This window comes from Neophocaena asiaeorientalis, unplaced genomic scaffold (genome assembly GCF_003031525.2).
Source record: "Neophocaena asiaeorientalis asiaeorientalis breed wild unplaced genomic scaffold, Neophocaena_asiaeorientalis_V1.1 scaffold154, whole genome shotgun sequence".
NCBI lineage: Eukaryota > Metazoa > Chordata > Mammalia > Artiodactyla > Phocoenidae > Neophocaena > Neophocaena asiaeorientalis.
In genome coordinates this window covers 1,185,089-1,203,516 of record NW_020172982.1, presented here as the reverse complement: position 1 = coordinate 1,203,516, position 18,428 = coordinate 1,185,089, and the positions used below count along the sequence as shown (strand labels likewise).

The 18,428-nt window shown below is 39.7% G+C and overlaps 1 protein-coding gene across 1 annotated transcript in view; it reads right to left on the bottom strand.

The window, feature by feature from the left end:
• The window catches only part of KCNH8 (potassium voltage-gated channel subfamily H member 8), a 384,779-nt gene that overhangs the window by 304,090 nt on the left and 62,261 nt on the right, over positions 1–18,428 (bottom strand). The gene's annotated exons all lie outside the window — the stretch shown is intronic.

The following is an 18,428-nucleotide window of genomic DNA, read 5'->3' as shown; positions in this document are numbered from 1 at the left end:
CAGGGAACTATACTCAGTATTTTGTAATAACCTACAGTGGAAAAGAATCTGAAAAAACTGAATCATTTTGCTGTGCACCTTAAACTAACACAACATGGTGAATCAACTATACTTCAATTAAAAAAAAAGACATAGGATTTGGAGTCAGATAGACCTAGTACAATCACCAGCTTCATTATCTTCTAGCTCTGTGGCCTGGGTACATATTTGAGGCCAGGTTGCCTCAATGCAGAGCTTGAGACGAGGATTAGGACATATCTAATTTATTGAGGGCTGACTCTCAAGTAAAGCCTATAAGAGAATGAGAGGAAGAGGAGGACTGAGAATGGGAGAGAGAGCTAAGAAAGGACCAGGTTTCTGGTGAAGCTTCACCTCAGCCTGATCCACAGGGGCCTCTGGAGGGTGTGAACCGTACTGTAGAGTTGTCCTTGCCTGAGGTCACAGGAGCTGGCTTTCGTGGGTTAGTCACTGCCTCTGGCTCACAGGTGGAGGGGAGGATTAGGGAGGGTGCTAACCTCCTGGGCAAGGCAGCTCCCGTCGCTGAGGGCAATTATTTGAGGAGGGAGCCTCTGTCAGTTCAGCAGCCAATGCTTGGAGCAGCCGTGGGATGGGCCGACAGCAGTCTGGATCCAAGCCGGATATGGAAACCATACAGGATATAAAGTGCAATATAGATAATTACTAACTGTGATGAAAGAGTACCTGTGTAGTACCCTGGAGCTGAGGCAGATAATCTAAGGAACATAAACTTGAAAACAGTGGGGTTCAGTTCACCAGAGAGCACAGAAGGATGCTGGTTTGGCCACGATGGACAGGGGCTGGGCTGCCATGCAAGCCAGTGGCCTCCACTCTCGGGAGTGTGAGGTGCAAGCGGGGCCAGATGAGCAACTGATGCTGTGGGTGCGGGTGCGGGAAATCTGGGGGCTGGCGGGAGGAGGGGAGTCATGTAGGGGCTCTGGTTTCAGGGTGAAGACAGCTGTGGGACGGTTACGGTGGGACTAAGGTTGCAGGTTTGCACAGCGACCGTATCTGGGGCTCGATGCGTGGCGGGCAGGCTTCAGCAGCCGCCCTGGCGCTCCAACCTCCCTCCTCCAGGACCACTCTGCACGGGCAGGAGAGCATCTTCCTCCCGCAGAGCCCCCTGGCGCCCTCTACTGGAAGTCCGTTATCACGGAGCACGTGTCAAACAGCTCGCTCAGAGCCGTGAGGCAGCAAATCGATGACTGACCTAGCAAAGCAAAGGGGATCTGGATGGGGCACCAACCAAGACCCACTCTGCACAGTTTTCTCCAGAAAATAGGAGTAACATCTAGTATATTGCTGTGCAGATAAAAGATTTTTTTTCCAGTGCATGACACAGGATAAGTACTCAACGAAGGCTATCCATTGCCATTCATGTTGTCATTACCGTGTGATGACGAACCATGGAAAGAAATGGTGGGTTGCTCCTCTCCACTGCTTTTAAAAGTGCCAAGCATCCAGGCTACCTCAAGCACTGCTAAGAAGAGGGCTAACTAGAGACCAGTTTGCCCAAAGCAGGAGATATGAGATTCTTCTTGGATTTCCTACCGAGTCGTTTAGTCCCGGTAGGATCCCCTGGGAAGGAAAGTAAAGCTGTGCTCGCCTTTTAGCAGATGAACAGAACAGACTGGTGAAACTAAGTCATGCTCCTAGAAGGTGCCATACTAACCAGTACCTTCTTGCTGTCAAAACAAAGCTCACACGGTTTCTAGAGGGCATCCCTGGCTGTCTAAAGGTTTATCCTCACCTGTACATCCTTCACCACTTTTAATCACTAGTTTATATAGGAAGATGCCATTATCAGACTTACAGATGCATAGATGGAAGGGAGAAGTAATATAGATAGATGTGGGATAAAAAGAACATTAAGAGGACATGTGTTGCCCAGTAGAAGCAAAATCATTATTCGTTAATTTTTTTTAGTCCTATTAATTATACTGCCATGATGACAATGCTTATTGAGCTTTCACTCTGTGCCAGGACTGTACTAAGCATGGGACCAGAGTCATCGACTCATTGTAAACAACCCTATGAAGTTGGTATTAGTTACTCTCATTTATGGGACGGCGGGGAATGTCAAGGGAGGAAAAGGACTCAGTAGACATCACACAGCTACGTGAGTAAATGCTAACCCAGATCTGTCTGCTTCCGGAGCCCATTGCTCTTCATTACGACAGTGTATCTGAATCCGGGACGTGTGGCCTTGAAGTGTGGCTCTGCTCTGCCATTCCCTGGCTGTGTGAGCAAGTCACTTAACTCTCCAGGCTTCAATTTCCTCATGAGCAAAATGAGGACAAGAGTAGCATTTCCCATAGGGCCATTGTAAGGATTAAGGGAAATAATATTGTAAAACACCTGGCAGGGTGATGGCTATGCAAGTGTCCAATACATAGTAACCGTGGCTAACATTAACAGTCATCGTAAATTAACTTAGGATGGCAAAACTCCAGACTCAAAAAGATTTTGCCAACTTTGCCCCATGGCCCACACTAAAATTATGATATTTCTAGGAATAAAGGCAAATGCCCGCACAGGGATTCCAGAGTCGACACGGTACAAGTATAAGACCCGGCTCAATGACAAAGTTAAAGGAGAAATTCATTTAACAAATATTTATCGGTTGCACCTACATTTTGCAGATACCATGCCGCAGGCTGAGGACACTGCAGGAAACCACAAAAATAAAATCCCAGCTCTCATTGAGCTCATGCCTTTGTGGGATACGCAAAGGATGAAAAAACAAACAGGTAAATGCAGAGCCTGTCAGATAGTGATAAATACTGTGAAGACAAATAAATCAGAGTATTGGGATAATATATGGGAGAGGGGGTGATCAGCAAAAGATTTTCTGATAAAAGGAGTCAGAGATGTGAGTGAGTGTGGGCATGTCAGAAGGAAGAGTGTTTTTTATTTTCTGTGTAAAAGTTTGGTTTAACTTTATAATTAGTTGAAGACATATTATTTATTTATTTATTTAGCGGTACGCGGGCCTCTCACTGTTGTGGCCTCTCCCGTTGCGGAGCACAGGCTCCGTACGCGCAGGCTCAGCGGCCATGGCTCACGGGCCCAGCCGCTCCGCAGCATGTGGGATCTTCCCGGACCGGGGCACGAACCCATGTCCCCTACATCGGCAGGCGGACTCTCAACCACTGCGCCACCAGGGAAGCCCCATGGAGGGGATTTTGATTTATGTTCCAGCCACTGGGGGGAGAAGAGACTGTTGAGGAACATGGAGGGGCAGGGGGTAGTCGTCTGTGCAAGAAGCATGATAGCCTGAACTACAATGGGAGCAGTGGAGTTGGTAAGAATTTGTTGGATTCTGGAAGAAATTTTTAGTTTTTAATTTTTGTTTTAAAGAAAAGTTTGATGTATTTAACAGTGGTAAGAAACAAACTTCTGTGTATCAAAAGGCATCATTTTTTAAAAATTGAAGTATAGTTGATTTACAATGTTGTATTAGTTTCCGGTGCACAGCAAAGTGATTCAGATATATATACATATCTGAATATGTGTGTGTGTGTGTGTGTGTGTGTGTGTGTATTCTTTTTCAGATTCTTTCCTTTTTATTTTATTTTTTAAAAAATCTTTATTTTATTTTGGAGCATAGTTGATAACAATGTTGTGTTATTTTAAAATAGAGCCAATAGGGTAGTTGATGGTTTAGATAGACAATGAAAGAGAATGGGAAACACCTGGGTGACTTCAGGTTACTGGCCAAAGCAACTGAAAAAATAGAGTCTGGTTTAATGACATGAAGATTAGGGGGTGGGAGGAGATTTTTGGTGGGAAGGTACAATCAAGATTTGGGTTTTGGGTATTAAATCTGGGATGCCTACTAGACATCCAAAAGAAGACATCCAGTAATTGGCTGTATATGGGTCTAGAGTTCAGAGGAGAGAGTTGGTCTAGAGATACAAAGGTGAAAGTCCTCAGTTTATAGATTTAAAACCCTGGAACTGATAGGATCACAGGAGTGCCTGTGGATGGAAATGAGGACAGGTTTAAAAGAGTCCTAGAAAACTGCTGTTTAGAGCAATGGACAGGATTGAAAGGTTCTATTGGGTACAACAAAGGAAAAGATGCTGTTTAATTTTAAATGGAATGGATTGCTTCCAAAGAAAATGGGGTCCTGTTCCATGCTCACAAGGAGCCCCAGTTGACAGCAGTCGGAGATACTGTAGGGGTTCCTCTACTGGATGGGAAGAAGGGGTAAGTGACCTCCAAGCTCGAAGCCAGATAATTGACTAGGAATCCAGAGAGATCTTTAGTTAAAGGCCTACACTTAACAAGCTCTGTGGCCTTAAGCGACTTGTGAAACTTGCTTAAGCCTTCAGCTTCCTCACTGACAAAAGAAAGGAGCTGGATAAGATATTCTTTAAAATTCTCCCCTGACATCTGAAAGTCTATAATTACCGGGTATCCTTTTTTGTGCTATTTAACTCAGATGTTACAGAACCCAGCTATAAAAAAATCCAAAGTGATTTAAGAAACCCAAAGGGTTGCTGATTTGCTCAAAATTAATTAATTAGATTCTCGGAATCTGACAAAGCAAAGCCTTCCCAGGTAGGTCCTGAGTTATCTTTGCCAGAGCACCTGTTCACACTTACCCTGAGTTGATACAGCTGTATTTCTGTGATAAGCCATGTCAGAGCAAGAAAATTTAGCTCAATTCAAATAATATGAGCCTCGACCATGGAAAAAGTACAGTGCTGGGTGCCTTGGGACATGGGAACAGGCCTTCTGGGTCCTTGCAATCTAGTTCGTAGATGGCCAGAGAAACACTTCTAGTGAAGGGGAGAGAAAAATGACTACCCAGAAATATAGAGTGATGGATGCAGAAAATCCAAAGAGGAGGTCGACCGTGTGTTGGAAAGGTGGACTTGGACAGAAAAAGCCAGTGTTCACATTGGGGCTGGGAGATAGGGTTTCTAGGCACAAGGTAATAGGAGCCTTGGCATCAGATAGGTCTGGGTTCCAAACCCAACTCTCTTCACTACCAGCTGTGGGCCATTGGTTAGATTCTTCACTCCTAAACTCAGGCTAATACCTTCCTGTTAGGGTAGTTGTGATGAAAACTGTGATAATTATATGGAAGATAATACCATACTGGCATCTGAGAAGGAATTAATAAACCGTAGTTATTAACATGTGGGTAAAGGAAGTGGTCTTGGAATCCCAAGGAAGATACAACATGAATAAAGTTCATGAGTCCCGTATTCCCTGACCTTGACCTGCTTGCAACCTGTCTTCCTCATCTTATTCTGGCTACTTTCCATCAGGACTGTCCTTGTTATCACATGGAGCTACTTACCAAGCCAAGTATAACTTATATTAAAACTCATGTTCTCCGACATTCATACATGTATCACCCAAACAAATTCTGCCCTATCTACCTAACCCTTGTGCTATTATTTGCCTCTACTTTTCTTATCTAAGTTCTCCCTTAAATACATTTATTTGATTAAAATATTTTATATCACGATTTTAAGTGGAAATCCAACATGACTTTCCATAAGATGAAGAGAACTAAAAAGTAGATGCAATCTGAAACCCATTTAAATTGAATTACAGGTACTGTTGTCTGCCATCGTCTTTTAAGTCTGGGGCCCTACTGGCTATGTGTTAAAGAATGGGGGGAGGGAATGGTTAACCAGCAAGTGTGGACACAGGGGTTAAAGATGTGTTCACATCAAACTGAAGCCTTCTTTTCCTAAATAAAAGTACTGAAAGACAACTGGGAAGAGAAAACGTTCTCACTGTGTGGTTCAATATTACTTAATGTTACATCTGTATAGTGTGCATCTCAGCAGGGGTACAGAGCCTTTGAGAACCACTGTCTTGGTTCCCACCAGCCTGCTTTTCTCTGCTTGTCACAATCCTTCATGACTTTCATTGCTCCCTCGAGCACCACCTCCTCCATGGAGTTTCCCCTTTCAGAGGTAAGCTCTCGGCCTTTACATCAAAGTACTTGGGGTTCAGAAAACCCATTTGGAAATACATCACACACTTCCTCATGACCTCTGTTCTATGACTGTTATACTGGCAATTTGCCCTTGCTTTTTAAATTACTGTATATGTTTTTTTACACCCTCCCCAATATAAGTCATTGCGAATGCAGAATCTGTCTTTGCCACCCACGGTATCTTGCTCTGACACACCTTGAAAATGGTAGGCGTGGGACAAAGTATGTAGAAAAGTGTGGTCAACAAGTACTACGGCCGTATTGGAGAATGGAGATAATCAAGATTCTCTGACACACCTTGAAAATGGTAGGCGTGGGACAAAGTATGTAGAAAAGTGTGGTCAATGGAAGCATCAAGTACTATGGCCGTATTGGAGAATGGAGATAATCAAGACGAAGACTAAGAATACTGACATTAACTAGGTATTTTTGAAATAAAAATATTTGAATATTGAGTAGTAGGGAAACGTCTTCCTGAGATGATTTTGGTCGCATATGGCTGTGAAAGAGGAAGCTGTCAGCACTAACAACAACGTCACCAGGTTTTTGGGGTCCAGCAAGAAGAGGGCTCCATCCAGGCACTGCTGTCCAAGGAATCTACTGCCAGAGTCTTGCCAAGGTCCTTTATTTGCATCTCTCGTTTGACTCTCTGGGAAATGTGAATCACTCCTCTTTGGACATGTGTTTTTCTTATCACATTTTTAACAATAGGTACATGAAACTCAGCCTGCTGCAACATTAAAGCAGCCATTTCTCAACGTGTCAGAACCCACTGCAGTGGAATTTCAGGAGTAGAAAGACAAGCTTGAAGAAAGCAATATGGAAAGCACCGCATTACACAAAAGAGGGTAAAGTATTCAAATGAATCCTCTCTCCTCTTAGACTTCACATGAAATTGGAAGGACAATTGCATTACTTTCTACTAAGCCGTGTGTAATAATCAAGGCATGAATCATCACAGAGCTAGGTGTACGGTCTGCGAGGATATAATTTCATTTTATGCATTTGGGTAATGTCACTTTAGAGAAAATACGATCATGGGAAAAGAAAACAAGTAGAAGGAGAAAGGAATCATAATTGAGAGCCTGGTGCCAAGGCCATTCCTCGCCCCTTTCTTTCCATTTTAAAAGCTGATGGCAAATCTCTTCACCCACAGAATGTAAGAGGTTTTCTGAAAAATAAAAGATAAATTCTAAAAGGGACTTTTGTTAAAACAGGAAGAGATCTCAGAGATTGCCTAGTTCCAACTCCATACTGTACAGACAAAACAACAGAAGACCAGAAAGGAATGTAAAATGTCCCAGATCACTCGGTCACTTTTGGCAGAGGGAGGTCTGGAATGCGGGTCCCCTGAGCCAAATCTCTAGCCTTGGCCTAAGCAGTGCTTCCCCCCAAGGGGAAAGTGCTTCCCCCCAAAGCTCTGAGCAGAGCTCAAAGCCTGAAGCCTTCCCTCCATTTCAGCCCAGGCTGTAGTAATAGCGAGAAACAGGAGTGTAGTGACACAGATGACAACTCATGAGATACCTGCAGCTCTTCCACTAGCGGTTCTGCGGGTCCTTAGCAAGCATGTCGTTCCATCTGTGACATCTCTCCTTGACACTTGTAGTGAACAGGCAGCACTTACTTCCCTCAGGTCTCATGCAACCATTGACAATGCATGTCCCTAAGCAAAGCTGCTTTTTGTTTGGAATCCAGCTGCTTTTGTACTGAGAGCAGACGTGAAGACACAATTGTTTGCTTACTTCTGCAAGGGAATTTCAACCTCTTGGGGAATTTGAGATGGTCCACATGACTGGTTTGAATGGTTTTCATTGGAATAGCCAATCTCTGGGTAAGTGTTTAATAACTTTCTAAACTGCCAAAGGTTAAATTAGCTTTGCTTGCAGGAACCCACTTTGTTTTCAAATGGGTGAAGTCTTTTCTTAAATATGTCAGCTTTACTTTCTAGATGAATATACTTCCTTGACCTCAGGAAGTATAATGACATTGTGCCCAAGACATACAAATTATTCCTCCTAAATGAAAAAAGCACATTTTAGTGATTTACTTTCATTTGTAAATGAACTTCGAAACACGGAAGATATTGGTTTGCTTGTGATGGCAATCACAATGAATCTTTTAAGTAAAAAGGCATACTGCCTTAAATTCCAAAGAAAAAGCTATTGACAAAATACCTAAGGTAAGGAGTTGTAAAAGTATAAATATATGTACAAGGAACATATATTTTATTGTTAAATAAAGAAATAAATGTGTGTGTGTGTGTTTAAGTCCTTTCTTTAAGGAGCCATTTCCCTACTATTGCAAGTCTCAAAGGACTGAGTAAAAAAATTGCTTTGCCCAAAGCAGACCTGTGGTTCTAGTTCCTGAATAAGTATGGAGAAACACCGCTAAGGTCCAAAAAGGTTGAAGATCTGATGTTTCTTGTTCCCTTGCTTTAACCTTAAGTTCCTCCAAGTGGCAAATTCAATTCCCTTTTTCCCATCTCCCACTCATAAAAAAAGATTCTAGTACCAACTGGGAAAAACAAATTTCTCTTTGCGACTAGGATCAACACCAAGTAAAACAGTAAGAAGACCACCTTCCCTACGAAGACTCCTTTGACTTTCCTGGAGCCCACGGATCTCTCCAACCCTTAAACACCTTCTACATATGTGTGCAGCTCTAAAGTGTCCAGCACTGAATTGTTCTCTTATTGATTTCTATGTGGTTCTTGCAAACTTCTGAAAATAAGGATTACAATTTCTACTTATTTATGGTTTGTTGTACTTAATAGTGTATCAATGCAGACAAGCATGTAAGTCAGATCAGCTTGACTGAGAATCACACATCACTTTTTTCAATCTTTCAAGTCCTTGAAAACATATGTCCAGAGAGAGTTAGGGTGTTAACTTAACTACAAAGAGAGAGTGAATTTATTCTTTGGTAGCACCCAGCAATTTTTTTAGTTCAAAAAGTTTAAATTAAATTTTAATTTATTTAATAAAATATTCACAATATTTTATTTTATACTGAAAATGCACAATAGGAATAAAAATAATGACATCTGAAATATTAACTGTGAACTCTCTGACAGTAAATACAAAAAATAAAATATTCCCTTATGAGTAAAAATGTAATGTAGAACTTTTCAAGCTGGTCAAGTTTTGCACTGTTCCCTTCTTGCTGCATTGACAAGAGGAATAAATGACTAGTTTTCTTAAACTGCGATTGAATCTTGAGAAATTAATATCTGTAGCATTTCGCATTTAATTCTCTCAACTTGCAGGAAAAAACAGGCAAATGCTATACAAGCTAGAGTTTTATTAAATTCACCTGTAACTATTTTCTTATCTTAAAAAATCTCAGTAGAATTGCCGATTGATATTAAGTACACTGAATATCCTGAGCTACCTGTAGAAAAAAATAATTTTGACACCCGTATCAATTACATTAAAATCTCATGCAAGACAACCTTCCCCCATCTTTGGTATCCAGAACACATCATGGTGGTGATGAGTATTATAAATACTTTTTTTTTTGCGGTACGCGGGCCTCTTACTGTTGCGGCCTCTCCCGTTGCAGAGCACAGGCTCCGGACGCGCAGGCTCAGCGGCCATGGCTCACGGTCCCAGCCACTCCACGGCATGTGGGATCTTCCCGGACTGGGGCACGAACCCGTGTCCCCTGCATCGGCAGGCGGAGTCTCAACGACTGAGCCACCAGGGAAGCCCCCTTTTTACATTTTTGATGAGAAAAGCCATTAGGTACATGAGACAGCTGTTCATAGCCTTGTAGACACGACTTGGCATATATCAGGGCATACAAATTGTCATTCATGAATTAAACGAGTCCATTTACACATTGGACTTATTTTGCCACTGGCATATTTCAGCTGTCTCTTTGTACATATTGGTAGGAAAAGGGACATAAAAAAATACATCCCTGCAATGCCTATTTCTGAGAGTCTCAAAATACTTCATAGACATCAACAGATTATTTTAATATATTACCATAAAGTAATTAAGGGAGAAGCATTAATAATCTCTACTTTCTTAGATATGAGTATTTGGATATAATACTGTAGCCAAAGATCATTTAAAATGTCCAGGAATACTTCTCACTTCTTATTTGAATACGCCTTTCTGCAGCATCATTACAAAACAGCTTTCTTCTTAAAAGGCTTCTTTGGCAGATGTGATACCACATCTTCCTAGCTCACCTCTCACCCTTGACCATTCCTTGTCTTTGACTGTTTTCTCTCCTGTTGTCTACTCCTCTATTTCTTTATGTTCCCAAAGGTTCAATTGTTGGCCTCTTTGTTTACATCCCTATACACCTCCATCCTCACTTTAGCTGACACTCAAATGCTCCCTGCAAGACCAAACTTCTTCATGGAGTTTCAGGTTTGTATATTCATCTGTCTGCCAGACCCATCAGCCTGGATGTAACTCGGGCATCTTTAATCCCCATCTCAAAAATCACACCCAAGACCTCTCTCAGCACTCTCCTCCCCCATTTCTCTTTCTTACTGTGTTTTCCATCCAAATGTCTCCCAAATTATCTGCCATTATCTGTCTGGTTTCCCACTCTAATCTCCAACTCCATATTCAGTTCTGATTTTATCACTTGTCTTTCCCCCTGAAATTCACCTGTAAGCAGTTTTTGGCAGGAAAGAGCTCTCTGCAGGAGGCCCCTTTGTCTTGTCACTAACCTTAAACAAGGCGCCCTCATGCTCTACTCATCTCTGGCCCAAGCACACCTTTCCAACCTTTTGATCACAAGATACCTTGTCTAACCTGTTGGTTCTTTCCGTACATCAAAATAGAAATGAAGAAAAGTAATTAACAGATGACCAGACCTCTTCCCTAGCTTCCCCTTCAGTGATCTCACAAACAGTGTGAACAAGACAGCATCTGAAGAAAGCTCACAGGACATCAACAAGCCTGTACACAGTGGGGAATGACGATGACCCCAACCCCCAATCTCAGTGAGTAACTGAGATTACTTCCCTTTTTCTTTACAAAATTTTCATGGCTGAGCAGAATCCTGGGAGATGGTTTTTGGGGGATACTGAATCGACCATCTCCCCAGATTGCCAGCATTCTGATTAAAAGCAACTTTCCTTTCTACCAACATTTGCCTCTCTCGGGTACTGATTTTTGAGTGGAGAGCAACTGGACCTGAGTTTAGTGACACATCCTCTGGGTGATTCATCTAAAACTGAGGGTGATTGTAGCCCCCAGGGAACATTGGCAATATTTGAAGACATTTTTGGTTGTCACAGAGGGGTAATGTTACAGGTATCTAGAGGGTATAGACCAGAGACGTTGCTCAGCATCCTATAACACGCAAGACGTCTCCCCTACCACCTAACAAATAACTCCCTGGCTCAAATGTTAATAGTGCTGAGGTTGAGAAACCTGATCTAGATTAAAAACTGACCTTGACATTATCCCCCCAACTTAAAATCATTTCAAGGATGTCTCAAGACTCAAGCTTCTTGAAAGCCCATGAAAGTCCCCAGCCATCAGCTCCAGCTTTTCTCCTGCCCATGATGACTTCCTCTTCATGCTTTGGCAGCATCAGTTGGCTTACAATTCTCCACCATACATTTTATCACCTTTGCGCTCTGCTCATACATTCCCCACATCCAGGAATGCCCCTCCCTCCCTTCTCTTATGTGGTTAATTTTCATTCATTCTTTTTTTTTTTTTTTTTTTTGCAGTACGCGGGCCTCTCACTGTTGTGGCCTCTCCCGTTGCGGAGCACAGGCTCCGGACGCGCAGGCTCAGCGGCCATGGCTCACGGGCTCAGCCGCTCCGCGGCATGTGGGATATTCCCGAACCGGGACACAAACCTGCGTCCCACGCATCGGCAGGCGGAGTCTCAACCACTGCGCCACCAGGGAAGCCCTCATTCATTCTTTAAGACTTTTCCCCAGAGGTCTTTCCTGACACTCTTCCCCATCTCCCCAACTCTCAGACCAGGGTCAGGTTAGATGCCCCTTCTCTGTCCTCCCAGAGCATCAGTGAGGTGGTTTTCAAATTATTTATTACTATGCCCTCTTTTGTTCATGTACAAGGTTGGTGTTTTATCAGGTTTCTCTGTACTCCTGTGCCTGGCTCATAAGTAATCGATAAAAATTTGTTTAGAGTTTGGGATTGGCACGTACACACTGCTATATTTAAAATGGATAACCAACAAGGGCCTACTGTATAGCACAGGGAACTCTGCCCAATATTCTGTAACAACTAAAATGGGAAAAGAATTTGAAAAAGAAAAGATACATGTATATGCAGAACTGAATCACTTTGCTGTACACCTGAAACTATCACAACATTGTTACTCAACTATACTCCAATATAAAATAAAAAGTTAAAAATATATAATTCATTAAAAAAATTTGTTTAAATGAAGTGGAAGAGTTAAGTGGAGACTGTATTTACCCAAGGATGAGCATTTTACTAGCATAAAGTGTAACTCTTCAAGATATTTTTCTAAGTTCTCAGAAAATAACGCACCTTGCCCCAAAGTAGTAGTACATAAGCAGAAATCTCCTAGCCACACTGAAATGTATCTATTGATTTGAATCCCTGCATTAAGCATCTTAAGATCAGGGTCAGATCTTTGTATTCTTTGCCAAGGAATATGTCAAAAAATATGTACTCATTAACTATTAGTTGAATATATGAACAACCGAGTGGTGTGTGGGTAGGTGGATGGGTGGATCAATGAGTGGATGGATAGTTTAGACACTGTATTCTCTTGATTTCTTTATGATCACCTACTTATTAATAGGGCTAGGAAACACTTATTGTATCTCATTACTTGGTCTACTTGTATATATATTTGTCCTCCATTTCAACAAGCCTTAGGATGACCAAGTGCAAAGACCTGGGAGTATCTGAATGAATAGTTCATTATTTTTGAAGTTCATAACACATCTTGATTTCATTCATAGTGTCTGAAGTGAAGATCTCTTCCAATTTTCCTTCCCAATACCAATCTGTTCTCTCAACCAATTTAAGATGTTTTGATTAAATACTTTTAAAATTTATTTTGCCCAAAATACTTATTTTAAAAGGAAAGAAAACCTGACAACCACTTGCATGATGACAGTGGGTTTTTTTTTAATCGCCTTTAGAACTCTGTCTTTCTTTCTTTGTGGAATAGGGTGCCTTAGTTTAAAACTATCAATTTGCAATCTCAAGTCAACTGGTAGTAGCCAGCTTTGAGGGCATCTGCCCTCTAAAACTGTCCCATTATAGAGAGGGATGAGCTCCACAGCCATGGTAGCTGGTGGAACTTCGTTTCCAAGACAAATGATTATGACGAAGAGGAGAGACACAGGCAGAGAGTAACAGCCTCAGTCCACAGTAGAATCAAGTTCCTAAAATGCCCTCTCCTACCTTCTTTTATTTAGTTAATTTTCATATATCCTTTAAACATGAGCAGGGAGACCATATAATTTATCATGCAAATCGGAGTATATTTAACAGTCAATGGGAGCAATAAAAATAACTAGATTATATAATTTTAAAAAATTTAATTAACTACGGACTATTTGGTTTTAATATGTTAGTGAACCAATAAAAAGTTCTATTCAATAAATATTTTCAAAATAAAATTTTCTAAAAAATAAAAATAGCACATTTCTTGTGTAGTAAACACCACCAAAATACTTCTTCATTTCCACATTCTGATAGTTGTACTGATTTTATCAGAAACTGTCTTTGATTGTAGAAAATATACACTGAAGTTGTTAGGGATTTTTTTTAAAAAGAGGCTTGTAAAGCTCTATAAAATTTTACAGAAATAAGTTTAAAACGTAAGCAGAAAAATTATTTACGCACATATTCAGGGACTTGAAACAGGTTCTTATCCATAGCATTATTTGGAAAATGCATTTTTTTCAATGTGGTCCTATTATTTATTTATTTATTTTTTTGGTAAAATTACCTGCAAACCTCTTCAAAGACACATTTTATGAATAATACATAAGAAAGCATGGACATTTCAATTGGCTCTTTTTTTGGGGTACACCATAATTTTTTTTAATTGAAGTATAGTTGATTTACAGTGTTCTGCCAAACTCTGCTGTACAGCAATGTGACTCAGTTTTACATATATACACATTTTTTTAAAATATTCTTTTCCATTGTGGTTTACCCGAGGAGACTGGATATAGTTCCCTGTGCTCTACAGTAGGTCTTTGTTATTAATCCATTCTAAATGTAATAATTTGCATCTACCAACCCCAAATTCCCAGTCCATCCCTCTCCTTTCCTCCCTCCCCCTGTGGCAACCACAAGTCTGTTCTCTGTGTCTGTGAGTCTGTTTCTGTTTCATAGATAGGTTCATTTGTGCCATATTTTAGATTCCACATATAAGTGATACCATATGATATTTGTCTTTCTCTGTCTGACTTACTTCACTTAGTATGACAATCTCTAGGTCCATCCACGTTGCTGCCGATGGCATTATTTCATTCTTTTTTATGGCTGAGTAGTATCCCATTGGATATATATACCACATCTTCTTTATCCATTCATCTGTTGATGAACACTTTGGTTGTTTCCATATCTTGGCTATTGTGAATAGTGCTGCTATGAACATAGGGGTGCATGTATCTTTTTGAATTATAGTTTTGTCCAGGTGTATACCTAGGAGTGGGATTGCTGGATCATATGGTAATTCTATTTTTAGTTTTCTGAGGAACCTCCATACTGTTTTCCATAGTGGTTGCACCAACTTACATTCCCACCAACAGTGCAAGAGGGTTCCCTTTTCTCCACACCCTCTCCAGCATTTGTTATTTGCAGACTTTATAATCATGGCCATTCTGACCAATGTGAGGTGGTACCTAACTGTAGTTTTGATTTGCATTTCTCTAATAATTAGGCGCACCATAAAATTTTTAAGTGAAAATGTATTCTCTCTGTAAGTGCTAAGGTACCTGGTAAGCAAAAAGCAAATCATGCTACATGAATTATAATCTCAATTTTAATATTTTTAAATTGAAACTTGAAAATATTCTTATAGATATTGGGGGGGGTTGTGCCTTCATTTGTATAAAATATGTCTTTGCCAGACATTTTTATGTGATACATCAAGTGACATATATACACTAATATGTACAAAATGGATAACTAATAAGAACCTGCTGTATAAAAAAATAAAATAAAATTCAAAAATTCCAAAAAAACCAAGTCATCTCTATTATGATTCTTCTGAATGTATAGAAAAACTTAAATACTTCAAAATATATAAATATATTCAATCAAAGAGGAGTACCAAGAAAACATTTTTCCTATAACTCAAGATATTTCAAAATGCAATTACAAAGGTCCAAAATTAGGTCTTTTATACCAGTTGGGCTCTTGTTATTTAATTTGTTCAGTTTCTCCTTTTGTGAGGATCCAATTCAATATGTTCCTGTTTGCAAGCATTAACTGCAATAATTAGTTTATTGCATATCCAAAATATAAGTATCTTTGCCACTCCATTCTTTGAATACTTTGACTCTAAATTTGTAACTAATTTTGAACCAAATGCAAACAGAATTTGAAGTGTACTCTGGTGCTTTTTCAGCAAATATGCATCTTCTGGTGGTCACATGGATAGTGACACGTCCATAGTCTCCATAATGGATTGGAAATATCAACAAACTTTTTGTGCAAGTTACATGTTTATCATCAACTTTTTAAAAGAAGTATAAATTCGGTACCTAACATCTCATTAAATATTCATTTCATTTTTTTCTGTTATTGCTGTCAAAGGAGTTAATTCCAAAAGAAAAATGTTTACTGAACCATGCATATAGTTGTACACTTAGGGCTTCCATGGTGGCGCAGTGGTTGAGAGTCCGCCTGCCGATGCAGGGGACACGGGTTCATTCCCTGGTCCGGGAAGATCCTACACACCGCGGAGCAGCTAGGCCCGTGAGCCATGGCCGCTGAGCCTGCGCGTCCGGAGCCTGTGCTCCGCAACGGAAGAGGCCGCAACAGTGAGAGGCCCGCGTACCACAAAAAAACAAAGCAAAACCAAAAAAAAAACCCAAAACCATGCATATAGTTGTACACTTAAACCATACAATAAATGATAAAAATACTATAGACTACTCTCTATGGAATAGGATTGCTCATCCTCTATTTTCTGTACACATTTCCCAAACCACAAGCAAAATTTCCTCCATTTCCTTCTAACCCCAATCACTGGTGTCCCAGCAGCTTTGTCAGTCTGGCACAGAAGGAGGTAGCTGTGCCTAGTCCTTGAGGTCTGAAAGCTTTTTGTTTTATCAGCAAGCACAATGCAGGCAGTCTTTGGAGAGAAGTTGAAGCTGGAAAGGGTTAGGAATAGAGAGATGGGCTGGTCATTGTCTTTCAACATTTAAGCACAAGTTAAAATGAGAAATCTCTTCTTTGCACCTGGGTCTCACAAACTAATAGACCTGATTATGGCAGAAGGGGCAAGCAAAGCAAAAATCTGTCAAACTCAAGCCAGCTCATTTTCATAAAATAAATAATAAAAGCATGTTCTTAAAAAAAACCTGGATAGATGTTAAACCAGGATGAATGGCAGGACAACACACAAAAGCAGGGACTGCCCCAGGCAAAACCAGGGACTGCTCCAGGCAAAACCAGGACACATGGTCACCCTTCTCATAAAGCCTGTTTGCACTTCCAGCCCTAACTCAGGAAAGATATTTTTGTTTTTTAACCAGTTATCCTAACTCACTAATTTGGTGCAGGAGATATGTTAATGAAATTAATATTGTCAGTTTTTATCTTTAAAATTACTGATGAATCCATCCATCAGACCCAATGGGTTGACCTCCCAGTTTGTTTTATTTTGTTTTTAGAACAGAAAGGAATTTTAATTAATTGTTTTCTAGGAAACATAAATTAACATCCAATGACCTTGTGTATTTACAATCAACTTGTTATTCCCCGAATAACAATGTAAGTGAAGCATTTAAAGCGAAAACAGAATGGAGCCTAGTGAAGAGAAAACTTGTGTTTTGATGTGGAAGAGTTCAGATATCCTGTACTTATTCTGTCTTGTACTGAGGACTCAATGGATAGTATTAGTATGGATAGTTCTCTTCAAGGCCCCAAGAGACTGCTGAATCAAGGTGTGTGGCCCTGGAGTGTTGACATAAAAACTGAGATTTGAATAAGGCATCCACTAAGGACAAACCAAGGGGAAATGTGTTAATTGTAGCAGCTGGTCAGGTGTTGTATTAAAAAATGTTAGAAAAGTTTATATTCAATTACCTCCCCTCTGTCACTTACTAAATTCCTTTAACATTGCTAAACCAGTTTTCTTATCTGTAAAAAAAACATGCTAATATCCTCAGGGCAGAGAATATGAGATTAAATAACACAATGGCACATAATTGGCCCTTAAACAATATTTGTTGAATTTTAAATGTTGAAAACTAATTAGATGGAAACAAAGAATTGGAGAGGAATAAAATAAACACATTGTGATAAAAATATTGTTAGCAGCAAATGTGTATCTAATAGACATTTTAAAAGAATAATTGTTAATTATATTTTCACTTACATACTTGAAAATATCCCAGTCATTTGTTATTCCTAACCTAAGGGTACAAAGTTAATTAAATAGCACAGCTTTAGGGGTAAAATTTCACCAATGAAATTTCACTGTAGAAGTTAATGGTTTGGGGAACTTCATGCCTCAGAGTCTTTTGTTTATTTTTTGTTTTTTTGTTTTTAATTTATAGGCCAAACTACTGTTACTATAGACTAACATTAGTACATACTGCAAGGGTAAATCAAACCTGTAACAAAAATTAGTTGATAAAGACGAAGCTGAACTGACATTACTTTAAAGTTTAAAAACCTCAAGTAAAATTGAAAATGATCATTAGGTAAGTATAACACCAATTATACCCTGACAGTAAATCATTCTTCCAGAAAGGAAAAGAAATGGGAATCCCAACTGTCTGTAATAGAAGCTTTGCAACTTTCCTTGTGTGCCATACTGTTTAGATTTTCACTAAATTCTAAAAACATACAATTTTTTTCAGAATATAAAATTTTAGTAAATGTTATTCATTTAATAGATTATTATTAATTATTCCTGAATCACCTTTAAAAATAAATATCAAAAAATAAAAATCAACATGTTATTTGTGCTTACTATTTGATCTGGATATATTTTTGAACCACATTTAGCAACTTCTCAAGATCGTCTTTTATCAAGCTGATCCTTGGGGGCTTTTTCTACTTTATTTATTTCTTTACTCATTTCCTCACCCATTTTTTGTTTTGTTTTTATTTTAATGTGGAAACTGATTTTATTTTATTTTTTTTACTGAAGTATAGTTGATTTACAATGTTGTGCTAATTTCTGCTGTACAGCAAAGTGACTCAATTATAGACATTCTTTTTTTAATATTCTTTTTTATTATGGTTTATCCCAGGAGATTGGATATAGT